The sequence below is a fragment of the Xenopus tropicalis genome, chromosome 1 (assembly GCF_000004195.4).
Source record: "Xenopus tropicalis strain Nigerian chromosome 1, UCB_Xtro_10.0, whole genome shotgun sequence".
Lineage (NCBI taxonomy): Eukaryota > Metazoa > Chordata > Amphibia > Anura > Pipidae > Xenopus > Xenopus tropicalis.
This window is the reverse complement of record NC_030677.2, coordinates 16,814,931-16,830,202: the sequence shown is the minus strand read 5'-3', so window position 1 is coordinate 16,830,202 and position 15,272 is coordinate 16,814,931. Positions and strand designations below refer to the sequence as shown.

The 15,272-nt window shown below is 42.4% G+C and overlaps 1 protein-coding gene across 1 annotated transcript in view; it reads right to left on the bottom strand.

Annotated features, from left to right (window-relative positions):
* fbxo41 (F-box protein 41) overlaps positions 1–9,646 on the bottom strand; it is a 61,268-nt gene extending 51,622 nt beyond the window's left edge. Inside the window, 1 exon segment of the mRNA NM_001079043.1 lies at positions 9,452–9,646. The gene's annotated coding sequence lies outside the window, so the exon portion shown is untranslated.
* Positions 9,647–15,272: the final 5,626 nt, after the last annotated feature.

Genomic DNA, 15,272 nt, shown 5'->3' with positions numbered 1-15,272 from the left:
ATATACACTACATAATATACACTCCCACTGTATATCTTATACACTACATAATATACACTCCCACTGTATATCTTATACACTACATAATATACACTCCCACTGTATATCAAACATAATATACACTCCCGTTGTATATCATATACAATACATAATATATACTACAGCTATATATAATATACACTACATCAAATACAATATATAATACACACTCCCACTGTATATCATATACAATACATAATATATATTCCTGCTCTATATTGTATACAATACATTACATACACTCCTGCTATGTAGCATATACAACACATGATATACACTCCAGCTGTATATTATATACAATACGTTAGCTGCACTCCAGCTGCATATAGTATACAATACATACTATACAATACACAATATGCACTGCAGTTGTATATCAAGTAAAATACATAATACACTATTATTAATAGGTCTCACCAACCCAAAATTAATTTTCTATTTTCACATTTCGCAGAAACATAGAATCTAGATCCTACCCTAATCCCATGTTATTTTCCCCAGCCCATGGCTAATTCTTTGCTGGAAGTACGTGGGTTTGGGCATGTAGGCATAGGCCCTGGTAGTCACACTGAGATGGGTCGGCTGCTGGATGTGTTCACTGGCTCTTAGTGTGCGGCTGGGGTTTAACCCTCTTGTGTTTGGCTTTGGTAACACTTTGTGCAACACATGTAAGTGGCCCATAGCTATACACATACTCACAATGAGGCTTCAGGAGGGAGCCAGTATTCCCCCATTGTCGTAGCCCATGTGTTAGACAAAAAGCAGCTGTGTTAGGGTTAATAATGAATAGCTGCCCGGTGCACAATCACTTGCACTCACATAACAATGCATCGTTTGCATCACTCATGCTGGGCCTTTTAATAACACAAATGAGCCCAGCAGTGTTACAGAGCCCTCTGATCTGCCCTTCATTGCCAGAGGATAGGTCCCTCTCTCTGTGGGGAGGCTCCAGGAGGTCATGGAAGTGAAAACCTCAGATGGTGTTAAACTACAGCTCCCATAATATAGTTGTGTAGGGTATAATAGGAAAGATAAAGGAAAGGCTCTGACTGCGCTGTATTGTTGTATAAGGAAAATTATCTCTAGATTGCCAAGGTCAATACACCACCAGGTTAGTTTCTGCCAACCATTCCCTTCCGATCCAAATTCGATCCAAATCCCCCCCCCCCCCCCCCCCCATTGTAAGCAGCAGTCCTGCCCTGCTTTATGGCTGAGATTCTAGCTATCTGTATAACAGAGCATTCTGTCACAGTGGCACAGATCCTATCTGATCCCCCCCATTGTAAGCAGCAGTCCTGCCCTGCTTTATGGGTGAGATTCTAGCTATCTGTATAACAGAGCATTCTGTCACAGTGGCACAGATCCTATCTGATCCCCCCATTGTAAGCAGCAGTCCTGCCCTGCTTTATGGCTGAGATTCTAGCTATCTGTATAACAGAGCATTCTGTCACAGTGGCACAGATCCTATCTGATCCCCCCATTGTAAGCAGCAGTCCTGCCCTGCTTTATGGCTGAGATTCTAGCTATCTGTATAACAGAGCATTCTGTCACAGTGGCACAGATCCTATCTGATCCCCCCATTGTAAGCAGCAGTCCTGCCCTGCTTTATGGCTGAGATTCTAGCTATCTGTATAACAGAGCATTCTGTCACAGTGGCACAGATCCTATCTGATCCCCCCATTGTAAGCAGCAGTCCTGCCCTGCTTTATGGCTGAGATTCTAGCTATGTGTATAACAGAGCATTCTGTCACAGTGGCACAGATCCTATCTGATCCCCCCATTGTAAGCAGCAGTCCTGCCCTGCTTTATGGCTGAGATTCTAGCTATCTGTATAACAGAGCATTCTGTCACAGTGGCACAGATCCTATCTGATCCCCCCATTGTAAGCAGCAGTCCTGCCCTGCTTTATGGCTGAGATTCTAGCTATCTGTATAACAGAGCATTCTGTCACAGTGGCACAGATCCTATCTGATCCCCACATTGTAAGCAGCAGTCCTGCCCTGCTTTATGGCTGAGATTCTAGCTATCTGTATAACAGAGCATTCTGTCACAGTGGCACAGATGCTATTTGATCCCTATTGTAAGCAGCAGTTCTGCCCTGCTTTATGGCTGAGATTATTCTCCTTTTAAATAAAAACAGGGTTCTTGCTGCATCTTCCCTTCTGTAATTATTAGGGTTCCCTACATACATAAGCAGATATGAAAGCATGGGATAAGACCGGAATTACATATGAATTAATGCCTTTGCTAATGCTATGCTTACATGTCTTTCAGTTCTATTGATGGATACCAAAATTACCCCCATTCATCTTTCCAGACTTATAAAGCCTCCCCTCCCACCCCAGCCAGTCATGTACCAGAGTGACAGGGTTAAACTTTAACTCCTCTCCTTCCTATCCATCTCCAGCCCATCTTGCCCCAATCCCTGTTCTGAGGGCCCATGCAGAGACTGGGACATTGAAGGCTCTCTCTGGGTTAATATGTAACTCATATACAGTAAGGGGCTACAATTCCTCCATATTCCCTGTGACAGGGACACTCATTAATCAGCCTCTCCTCAATAAGTCATTTCAATGTGTTTGGTGTAAAGGAGACATCTGAAGAACTCTATGCAATAATCTCTGGGGCTCAGAGCCTAAAGGGCTATTGTCTAAATGACGTTTATTCGTGTCTGAATATTACAAAATTATGATTATGACTATTATGATTATTGACTTTTGAAAATAAAAAATAAACTACAGTCCCTTTTGTGTTTTCATGGGGTATGTTATTCCTGGTGCTAATGTTTCTGCTTCCTTGATGGCAAAACCAACAGTCTTGTGTTGCTTTATGGCATGGCTTCTAGATATAAACTCAGGATCAGGGCAGTAGTCTTACAAGGGACAAGGGAATAAAACATGGTGGATAGTGGCCATTTTTTGCACTTTGCACCCTGCCCTGTATGTAGTGACCCCGCAGGTCTGTTGATCACCTGCCTTCTGCTACATTGGTTCAGGAGTCAGAGGCAATGTTCATATTGTAGCAGCTGCGTGATATGTTTCACTTTGCTCATGGAATTTCTGCAGTACAAGGATATAAACTAGAGATAAATAAGTCCCTAAGATGCTTCTGTGTGAAAGCAAAATTGGAGCAATTCTTTAGCACACAGCCGCACCATATGTCTCAACTCAAATTAATTTCTCTCTGCGGTGCATATGGCTTAATTATATTATTCCATAATTGCTCCATATTTATCTTGTTTGTCTGTTAAAGGGACACTGACAGAACATGCCAGCACATGCGGATATATTTGGTTTAGGATTGTGTTGAGGAGGCTGAGCGACTCAGTATAAATTGTACTGCAGAATGGCAGAAGATGATTGGGCTCTCAGCAGAAACAACCACCTGACGCTGGCCATACACAGGCAGATATAAGCTGCCCATTGAGCCCCTTCAGACCAAGTCTTCAGCTTATCTGCCATGTATGGGGTCCACCAACAGGCCGGCCCAGCTGATATCTTAATCATAGGCTAAAAGCTTTTTGAAACAACAGACTAACCAAACTGATCCACCAATCAAAAAGGGTTTTTACAATGAAGTACATACATATATACTTGAAATTTGATAGTTGTTACCATTTTTTTTTTTAATTAAGATAGAAATAATATCAGTATAGTATAATTATATTTAGAATTGATATGGGTGGGCAAATCCAGATCCACTTGTTTGCCATTTAGCCCCCTAAGTTGCTCCTATCTGTACATTGTGTAAGCACAATTCAGCAGGAACAGCCCCCTAAGTTTGCTCATAGCCTGTACAGAGAGATACCATAAAACTATGGCAGCATAGGGATTCCCCTGTACTAAGCACAATTTAGCAGGAACAGCCCCCTAAGTTTGCTCATAGCCTGTACAGAGAGATACCATAAAACTATGGCAGCATATGGATTCCCCTGTACTAAGCATAATTCAGCAGGAACAGCCCCCTACGTTTGCTCATAGCCTGTACAGAGAGATACCATAAAACTATGGCAGCATAGGGATTCCCCTGTACTAAGCACAATTCAGCAGGAACAGCCACCTAAGTTTGCTCATAGCCTGTACAGAGAGATACCATAAAACTATGGCAGCATATGGATTCCCCTGTACTAAGCACAATTCAGCAGGAACAGCCCCCTAAGTTTGCTCATAGCCTGTACAGAGAGATACCATAAAACTATGGCAGCATAGGGATTCCCCTGTACTAAGCATAATTCAGCAGGAACAGCCCCCTACGTTTGCTCATAGCCTGTACAGAGAGATACCATAAAACTATGGCACATAGGGATTCCCCTGTACTAAACACAATTCAGCAGGAACAGCCCCCTAAGTTTGCTCATAGCCTGTACAGAGAGATACCATAAAACTATGGCAGCATATGGATTCCCCTGTACTAAGCATAATTCAGCAGGAACAGCACCCTACGTTTGCTCATAGCCTGTACAGAGTGTTCACGCATGCGCGTTCGCGTGGCAGTGGGGATAGGGGGGCGCAGAATGGAGGCGGTCTCGCCCCCAGTAGAAATCCGGCGCTGGGTCATGTGTCTGTCTGAGTGTTCAATGTGCACTGGTGGTTGATCTTATGGTGAGACTACTTGATGATTGGACAGGCCCTTAAATTGATTAGAAGACAAAATGGATTTATCTGTGCCAGATGCAACATATACTATTTTAGTGCATCTGGCACTAAAGGTATTTAATATTCCCTGTGCACTGAGCAGCCCAAGAAAATGATGGACTTCTGGTGCACTTAAATCTGCCTGTGGGCAAGCAGCCTGTAGGGTATGTTACACCAAGCTGCCTATATTTATTATGGAACAGTATGGAGTCTGAATTAAACACAAATAATTATGCAGAAATCAGTTTCACAGGAGCAAAGTGTGTGTCTCATCCCTGCACTGCATCTGGGGCAGTAGGAAAGTCATGGCGTTCAACTTCACCTTCCTCATGAGCCCATGACAGGGCCAATAATTAACTCCCCCGTTGTCCAGAGATCATTAATCTTGTGTTCAGGGGCAGATATAGAGCCAGAGACGTAAGATAGGTACACAGTAGCAATTAGCTTAATCCCTATGTCTGTTTTACTGGTCGAAACCAACCAAATAGCATTACTATGGATTTCTGCACTTAGGCAATTTGGACCTATTGTCCCAGCCAATGTAGTACATGAGAGTAAAGAAGGGACACCTACCTCTAATTCTCATACATTTCCACATTGGATGCAAATGCTTGTGATGTATTATGGATGAAGGGGGTGAAATCCCCTGAATGATTAGAAGTGTTTAATTTTTGCAAACATTAAAAAATGTTACCTTTCTGGGTCCCTCCAGCTGTTTAACAATTCTTAATTGCTGCAGGGCCAATAGCCTGGAAAATACATCCTTATGCCAGAGGTCTCTATAAGTGGCCCAGTGGCCCAGGAAGACAATCAATAATATATTACAAAAAAGAAATGCAATTTTTTTTTGTATTTCTCAATATACAAGATACCTTTACGTCCTCTTTAATTTCAAGGATAACGTTGTTAAACTCTAGTGCAGGTATGTTAATATTGTCTAGGGAATGTGTCATAATGAGTAATGATCTTTCATTTAGTATACCAACACTGTACTTTGGGGAAAATAAAACAGAGACAGCTTCTTTTTTTCTTTTTTATATTTCCTATTGATGGATCTCATAATTATCCCCTATCCATCTTCCCAGACCCAGCCAGTCATGTACCAGAGTGACAGGGTTAAACTTTAACTGCCCTTCTTCCTATCCATCCCCAGCCCATCTTGCCGCAATACCTGTCCCTCTGGCAGCTTTGAAAGCCCATGCAGAGACTGGGGCATTGAGAGCTCTCTCCGTGTTAATATTTAACTCATGTTCACTAAGGGGCTAAAATTCCTCCATATTCCCTGTGTGCTGCTTGTGAGTGACAGGGACACTCATTAATCAGCCTCTCCTCAATAAGGAGGAAATGGCCTTTGTGTCCTACATGTCCATTGCTTTTTACAAAACGGGACATAATTGTATGACTAGTTTCCTAAGTTGTCCATATTGGATATAGGCAGTCAGATCATTTCAGGGTATCCAGGGCACAAATAAGCATTCACCCCAAATCTCCCCCTAACTGGCCTTCAGGCTGGGCCCCCTTAGCTCATAACAAGGTTACAGATATATAGAAACATTGGGGTAACAGTCACCCTGCTATAGTTCCAGGGGTACCCAGGGCACAAATAAGCATTCACCCCAAATCTCCCCCTAACTGGCCTTCAGGCTGGGCCCCCTTAGCTCATAACAAGGTTACAGATATATAGAAACATTGGGGTAACAGTCACCCTGCTATAGTTCCAGGGGTACCCAGGGCACAAATAAGCACTCACCCCAAATCCCCCCCTAACTGGCCTTCAGACTGGGCCCCCTTAGCCCATAACAAGGTTACAGATAAATAGAAACATTGGGGTAACAGTCACCCTGCTATAGTTCCAGGGGTACCCAGGGCACAAATAAGCGCTCACCCCAAATCCCCCCCTAACGGGTCTTCAGGCTGGGTCCCCTTAGCCCATAACAAGGTTACAGATATATAGAAACATTGGGGTAACAGTCACCCTGCTATAGTTCCAGGGGTACCCAGGACACAAATAAGCACTCACCCCAAATCCCCCCCTAACTGGCCTTCAGGCTGGACCCCCTTAGCCCATAACAAGGTTACAGATATATAGAAACATTGGGGTAACAGTCACCCTGCGTCTAGGGCAAACTGCTATCTGAACATTTTCTTGATAATAAATGTTATTCTAACATTGGCAGGGTGTTCAGCATGTGGCCTACCATCTGTTTTTGAAAAACAGATACTGGAATCACTAATCCAGTAAATCTCTTAAGGGGTGCTGGGAGCTGAAGTCGACCCTTTACGGTGGCAAAAATGTATATTTATTAATACCAGCAGTAGCCCAGCTTCTAGTGTCTGGGGCATGAATTTGTTAACTATAACACTCCAGATCTAAAGAGTCTGACCCATAGTAGCCAAGTAGTGGTACTGCACACATCTGGGCATTGCTGTGTTACTTAATATGAGGCAAATGCTGTTAATGGTGCTAATCAGGAAAGTTGGCTTAGAGCGAGTGAAAAGGAATGAAATAAACCTGCAGATATTTATAGCTATAAGCCCCCAGCAGGTGGGTGTGTAACTGTACGGTGTGTATTGTGTGGCTGAGAGCAGAGCCGCTCATGCACTAATTAATCTTGTTCTTACACGGAATACTCACGCTATGCACAGCTGTGTGCACCATAGCCTGCCATCTCTGCACTTTTCTATAGCACGCCATATATCTTATATCCCACAGTTTCACATTTATTTCCCAGCAAATTGCCCAGCCCTGTTCTGTTCAGTTGGTGGCAAGGCCAAAATGGGGGCCACAGGCATCGCATCCAAGTGATCTCCACCCATAATGAAGAAAATGTAATTCTAAGCGATTTGCAATATGCATTTTCTTTCACAAATGTACCCTGTGAAGAGACCTGCGTGTTCGCCGTGAATAAAGCACTGCCTGCATTCTCTAGCACTGTATTCACGAGGGGCAAGTAACTTGCTCATCTTTAAATCTGCACAGACTGTCCATTTAGACTGCCCTATGGTAGCCTTGAGCCTGCCGGTGCTATGCTCGGCACCTATTGCTGGATTTCCAATCCGGGACTAGGTACCAGACCCCGGACATAATTGCTTTTAGAATAAGCACTACGGGGACCCCTCTAGTGTGACATGCCCCTAAAACCATTGGCATTTGTACCGAATGTATCTTGGCAAGTTGTTTTGAGGTTGAAGGGTGAAGACACACAGAGTTACTAGTAGCAGCTACTTTTTCACAGCTACTAAACTGCAGAAAATACCCTCCCATAGACAATACTGAGAATTGCCTAAAACACACATAGAGACAATTATCAGTAAATGATCAGCACTGTCTACTTTAGGAGCCATGACAAGTAGCTGCTACTAGTAGCTCTGTGTGTCTTCACCCTTAAAGGAACTGTAAGTGTGTGAATAGTATCAGAGACACCTGGGAGCATTACACGCCATCTTTCTTCAGTTTTGAAGCAGCAGAGTTGAGTAACACTTTTATAATCCCAAATACTGACACTCTTCCTATCTCCTATTGATGGATCCTATCATTATCCCCATCCATCTTCCCAGCCTTCACTCTCAGAGAATCCCCTCCCACCCCAGCCAGTCATGTACCAGAGTGACAGGGTTAAACTTTAACTCCTCTCCTCCCTATCCATCTCCAGCCCATCTTGCCCCAATCCCTGTTCTGAAGGCCCATACAGAGACTGGGGCATTGGGAGATCTATCTGGGTTAATATGTAACTCATATACAGTAAAGGGCTAAAATTCCTCCATATTCCCTGTGTGCTTTACAGAGTGACAGGGACACTCATTAATCAGCCTCTCCTCAATAAGGAGGAAATGCCATTTGTGCCTGATATAAAGGAAATAGAAGGTGGTGTATCATGGGATGCCCCAGCTTCCTGGCTATATCCTGACTATCCCAGTTCTGTAACAATGACCCATGAGTCTGTGCCCCTGTGTTGCTTATGTGTAGGGCTGGGGAATAGGCCAGGGAATGCTAATTATGTGTATATGTGTTTTATGTACATCATTCACCAAAGATGATAATAATGACTACTGATTGGAACGTGTCACAGTGGTATAATTATAAAGGTGGCCACACACGAGGCGATCTGGCGATGTTTTGTGCGACCATCGGTCGCACGAAACATCGTCAGATCCGCCACACACCGTCAGGGCTGAAACAGCAGATAAGGAGGTAGAAACAATAGGATTTCTACCTCCTTCTGCCGATTCAGCCCTGATGGCAGATTTTGGTCAGGCGCCTTCTATGGTCGACTAGCCGACATGCCATACATGCACCGAATATCGTACGAAACGAGGTTTCGTACGATAGTATCGGTGCGTGTATGGCCAGCTTAAGTCACTAATGGCACAACACAATTAGCTGAGGTGAAGCCCCCTTATAAACACATACAGTATGTACAAATCCCTCCCCCCACTTACCTTGTGTTACGAGGTATAACTGAATCTGGCTAATAAGAAGCAGATAAACAAAGTGCAGACATGAACGCTATGTCCCATCAGCCAATGAATGGACAGAGCTGTGCCAGTTGGAGCTGCATTATTTCCTGTTAGGGGTGAGCAGCACATCAAAATGGCGGCTTGTGGAAAAAGAAATACTGATTTATACAGCACTTATCAGTCACTTGTTTACTTACCGGTTAACTTATCTGTTGGTTGTTTCAATTCAGAATGTTCTAATTTAGTTAGTAAAGGCAAAACACAGTTTTATAAAAGAAATACCTCATAGAAACTTCTAGTTACAGGCCCCTCCTACTTACCCATCATTCCGTTTGCATGTGTCACATGTTAAAACTGCACTAGTGACAACAAAAATAAGACAGTTGCTAACCATGGTGACAGGAAGTGGAAAGAACTCAGAGCACACAGAACTCTTTGCCTGGTCTCGAACGAGCGCTAGGCCTCTGTGACAGAAAATGTCATTAACCCAGTCATGTTCCCTACAGCTAGCAGCTGGGCTGCTGTTTTGTGTATTAGAATTAGACAGAACACATATTTCTTAATACACAGTGCACACAGAAACTTGCAATACTTGGTATATAAATTCTCAGGTTCAGCCAAAGAAATACTCACTCATGCAGGCCAGCATAGTGGCATACCTCCGCAGCGCGGTGAATTTTTTGACCACACCCATTTTTGCAGACCACACCCCGTAATTTTCACTCCCATTTGACTAAATTTGGCAGGTTATTTAAGGTTTGAACACATTTCTTGGGGGTTTTGGGGGTCCTGTTTTATGTGTTATTACAGTTTTGCAGAAAAAGCTGAAATTGCCCTTTAAGCTGCGAGTCTCAGTTCCCCCGAGAGACCTGTTAGCTTATTAGTTACACTTGTATCTCAGTGCAGGGGGGGATTTTTACCTTTCTGGGCTCTCTGCCAAAAGCCCACTTATTTAATTAAAAGTGAGAAACAATGTATCTAAGTGCAGGTGATGCTCGTTAAGATTTCTGGGCTCTCTGCCAAAAGCTACTTTTAATTAAATTTGTATCTTTTTTAGCTTCAGTGCAGGAGATCAAAGGGAAATGAGGGACTTTTCAGTAAGAATCGGGGACTGTGGGCTGAGCTGCCAGTTGGGAGGCATGTAGTGGCATGGCCCAGCCTTGATAAGGAGTTCCACTGCAAAGCCTACTGGGGAGGATCTGTGAATATGTGCCAAGTGTTTCTAGCCTTTCCAGTTCTTTCCCCTCTTCTACCTCCAATGATCCCAACTCCCTCCCAGTCCCTGTGCTGTACCTCCCATTCCAACCTCACAGCCTGCACTTTGCCCCTGGATCAGGGTCTCTATGCTGTTCTGGTTCTGTCGCTGTGGCCCACATGGCTAATATATGCACCAACTCAAACTACAAACATGTATGGCTGCAAGGCACCTGGGCTACTGGGAAAAAAAATAATGAAAGATGTTTAACCTGCACCAGCTGATTATGATGAACCACATTTCCCAGTAGCCTCTATGGCCCTTTTTCCTAGGGGCCCAGGGTTCCCTTTTTGCTTTGCTCTAAAACGTTTCCTATTTAGGTGACTCCTGCTCTACTCTGTAAGTACTTCTTTGTCCAGTTACAATATAAGCTCTTTGCTGAGGAACGTCCCTTACCATTTTTAGTTAATCTTGTACATTTGAATGGGCTTGTAACTGCCATCACTACTTATTATAGTGTATGTGAGCTTCCTTGGCAGCATGTACAGCACTAAGCACGCTGATGGCTCTGCACATGTTATGCAGGTTATACTCACACCCACAAACCCTGATGGATTGAGGTTTGGGTGAGTAGATCGAGCCCGTCTTCCCCTAATTAGCAGGACTCACCCACTGCAATGTCACTGGGAATGTCACTGACATGGCAAATGTTTAACTCCCTGGAGAAACAAAATGTTCTCTCCTCACTTGTCTGTCTGCCCCTGACACAGTAAATATTTAACATCCCCAGACACAATCAATCCCAAGAATATAAATACAGACAGCAACACAAGCATGTGCTTCCATGTGAGAGCAGTACATAGTACTTACAGGGTTAATAGAGCGTATCCCTTGGTCAGAGACTGGCACCTTACACAACTGTCCTCTCCTAGCTCAGTGTGTCACTTGCACACATACTTATAAAAGGGCATTCTATAACACAAACACAGTACTAGAAATACATAGAAGGAGATGCTGCATTTAATGGCATGACATTTAAAGCAAAAATATTCAGCTGTATTTTGAGGATGATGTGTAGCAAGATTCATAGCAATTCACACTGCACAGCGAGGAAGGTGTGTGCATAACCAGTGCAATACCGTACACTTGCTTGTCATTCCGAACTGAAGGCAGAATTATGGTATAGAATCAACATTTGATTACTCATTCCACTGCAATTTATTCTACAGAAAAATATTCCTGCTGAAGTCCTCTTTTAGCCTCTTGCAACTTTCATGATTAGCAATGTACCACTGTAGAGTAACACCAAGGTGTATAAATGTAGGAGTATGGCAGGACTTATAGGTAGTATAGGTAGTGAGCAATTTTTTCACCAGGCATGGATGCGCAGTGAAATTTCGCATTGGCGAATTGTTCTGCCGCTACAAAAAAATGTCCATTGACTTTAATGCATTTCAAATTTAAAAAAATTGTGTGTAAAATTTGTCGCCTATTGACATTGCAAATTTTTCGCCATTTTGCAATTTTTTTGCCCATTTCGCAGACAGGACAGATTTGCTCATCGATACTCATAGGCAGTCTCATCAGTCTGCTGTTTCAGATGGAAAGATTGAGCACCTAAAAGGCACTCACTGCCCAATGATAGATTATTGAAGGGGGCATTATCAGCAGCACTATCTGTATGTAAAGTTTGAGTAATGAGGGGAAGGCTGTGCACTGGTGTCATTAAACATCATGGATTTCTACATTTCTACTCCATGGAAAAGTATAATAGTTTCAACAATGTAGTAAAGTAACCTCTTTGCTCTAATAATAAATGCCATAATTATCCCCCATCCATCTTCTTAATCCTTGTTCAAAGCCTCCCCTCCCACCCCAGCCAGTCATGTACCAGAGTGACAGGGTTAAACTTTAACTCCTCTCTTCCCTATCCATCTCCAGCCCATCTTGCCCCAATCCCTGTTTTGAAGGCCCATGCAGAGACTGTGGCATTGGGGGATCTCTCTGGGTTAATATGTAACTCATATACAGTAAGGGGCTAAAATTCCTCTTTATTCCCTGTGTGCTGCACCCAAGTGACAGGGACACTCATTAATCAGCCTCTCCTTAATAAGGAGGAAATGGTCTTTGTGTCTGGTCCAAAGCCAGAAATCTCAGTCAAGTCTGTATAGATGTTAACAGTGTGTTCAGATTCCAAAATGATCTCACATTAGTGTACTTTAAACAATGTACATGATAATAACCATGTTGGAAAACTAGAGAAAAATGGACAGTATTTTAAGCTAGACGTTTTCCCCATTCCAGTCACAGACACCAGAATATTCCCAGGTCTTTCATGGGGTCACTGTAGCTTCACCCATTATTAGAAAATGGCTCCTCTGTGCTCCCCCAATTACAGACACCAGAATATCATCTGCTCCACCCACCAATAGCGTATGAACTCACTGTGCTCTCTTCAATCAGAGGCACCCAAATTTTCCCAGACTCTTCCCCATTAGTGCACGGGGTGCCTGTGCTCCCCCCAGTCCCAGAACTGGACGCCATAATAAAGCTTTAGAAAAATATTATGACTTTGCTGCCATTTCCTCATTATATGGTACCAGATATGTTCTGTGCATTTGGCATGACTTCCATAATGCGCGTTCAAATAACAATATTAATTGACATTTATTAATGCATGTTATGAAATGAAACCCACACAAAATGTAAGACTGTTTCTGTGAAAAAGTGGGCGCCACAGCGAGCCGCGCATTACTTCACACTGCAAATTATTCCATATGCTGAAACCTTTTAACTGCACATGATGCTCATTTCTGTTTTCCCCACTAAATTATATGGTTTCAATGGGCCTTAAGAATAGTGACCTCCATTTCAGCAAGTGTGCACTTGTGGGTGCTGCCATCCTTAATGACTGCTGAATTTCTACCATATTCTTAGTACAGGTATCCAGAATGCTCGGGACCTGGGGTTTTCCGGATAAGGGGTCTTTCTGTAATTCAGATCTCCTACCCTAAGTCTACTAAAAAAAAATTTAAACAGTAATTAAACACAATAGTATTGTTTTTGCTCTAATAAAGATTAATTATATCTTAGTTGGGATCAAGTACAGGTACTGTTTTATTATTGCAGAGAAAAGGAAATCATTTAACCATTAAATAAACCCAATAGGGCTGTTCTGCCCCCAATAAGGGATAATTATATCTTAGTTGGGATCAAGTACAGGTACTGTTTTATTATTACAGAGAAAAGGGAATCATTTAACCATTAAATAAACCCAATAGGGCTGTTCTGCCCCCAATAAGGGGTAATTATATCTTAGTTGGGATCAAGTACAGGTACTGTTTTATTATTACAGAGAAAAGGGAATCATTTAACCATTAAATAAACCCAATAGGGCTGTTCTGCCCCAATAAGGGGTAATTATATCTTAGTTGGGATCAAGTACAGGTACTGTTTTATTATTACAGAGAAAAGGGAATCATTTAACCATTAAATAAACCCAATAGGGCTGTTCTGCCCCAATAAGGGGTAATTATATCTTAGTTTGGATCAAGCACAGGTACTGTTTTATTATTACAGAGAAAAGGGAAACATTTAACCATTAAATAAACCCAATAGGGCTGTTCTGCCCCCAATAAGGGGTAATTATATCTTAGTTGGGATCAAGTACAGGTACTGTTCTATTATTACAGAGATAAAGGAAATCATTTTTAAAAATGTGAATTATTTGGTTAAAATGAAGCCTTTCCATAATTCTGAACTTTCTGGATAATGGGTTTCCACATAAAGGGTCCAATACCTGTACAGGGGAAGACCAAATGTTTTAGATAAAATTATGTGTTGGGTTTGTAGCTGAGATTTCTCACCATACTTTGCTAAAATACAACCAGGCCTGCACTGGCACATGCCAGAGGGCATTTCCAGAACATATTCCAGATCTCAACATTTTACTCTGTGTTGTCCCCAAAAACCCAATTAAGACATTTATTTGTTAAAATTTGCTCCTGCCAAAACATATAAAAATCTATTCTTTGGTGGGAGAAGTAGATTCCTGTCATTAGGAAATGTGTCTTTTCCAGTGGCCTGGAAGGGTTTGGGCTGCCTCAGCTCAGGTAAATACGTATCAGAGAAAAAAAATAGAAAAAATATTTTGTATGGAAAAGAAGAAAATTATTTTCATTTTCAAAAAAAGCTATGTTTGCATGAATTCCTGGATGAAGTTAGTACTGATTCTTAGCAAGCTCAGCCCCTTGGTGTATTTTTGGCTATGTATTTCAGAAGAAAAGTGATGATTCTCATCTTCCGTTCTTTCACTGGCAGAAATGGGCAGCAGCATCCTGGGATCACGGCGTGGAGAAGGGAATATGGCTCTGGCCAGGCACAAGTTAACTGACAGAGCGATAAAACTCCCTTTTCTCATTATTTTTCTCTTGTTGTCATGGTGATTTGATTTCAGCTCTGCTATTGCCCGTGTCCCCGGATTTAAATCACTTGTTAATATAAAAACTCTTTAATATTGACTTTATCCTTCCTTTCTTCACATTGAATCCCTCTCCCATAAAAAATCATATACTACATCATGCCAATCTTGTACCTTGGAGACAGTAGGGCAAGATGAAGACAGTAGAGCAAGATGGAGACAGTAGGGCAAGATGGAAACAGTAGGTCAAGATGGAGACAATAGAACAATATGATGATAGTAGGGCAAGATGGAGACAGTAAGACAAGATGGAGACAATAGGACAAGATGAAGACAGTAGGGAAAGATGGAATCAGTAGAACAAGATGGAGACAGTAGGGCAAGATGAAGACAGTAGGGTAAGATGGAGACAGTAGGACAAGATGGAGACAGTAGGGCAAGATGGAGACAGTAGGACAAAATGAAGACAGTAAGGTAAGATGGAGACAGTAGAACAAAATTGAGTCAGTAGGGCAAGATGGAGACA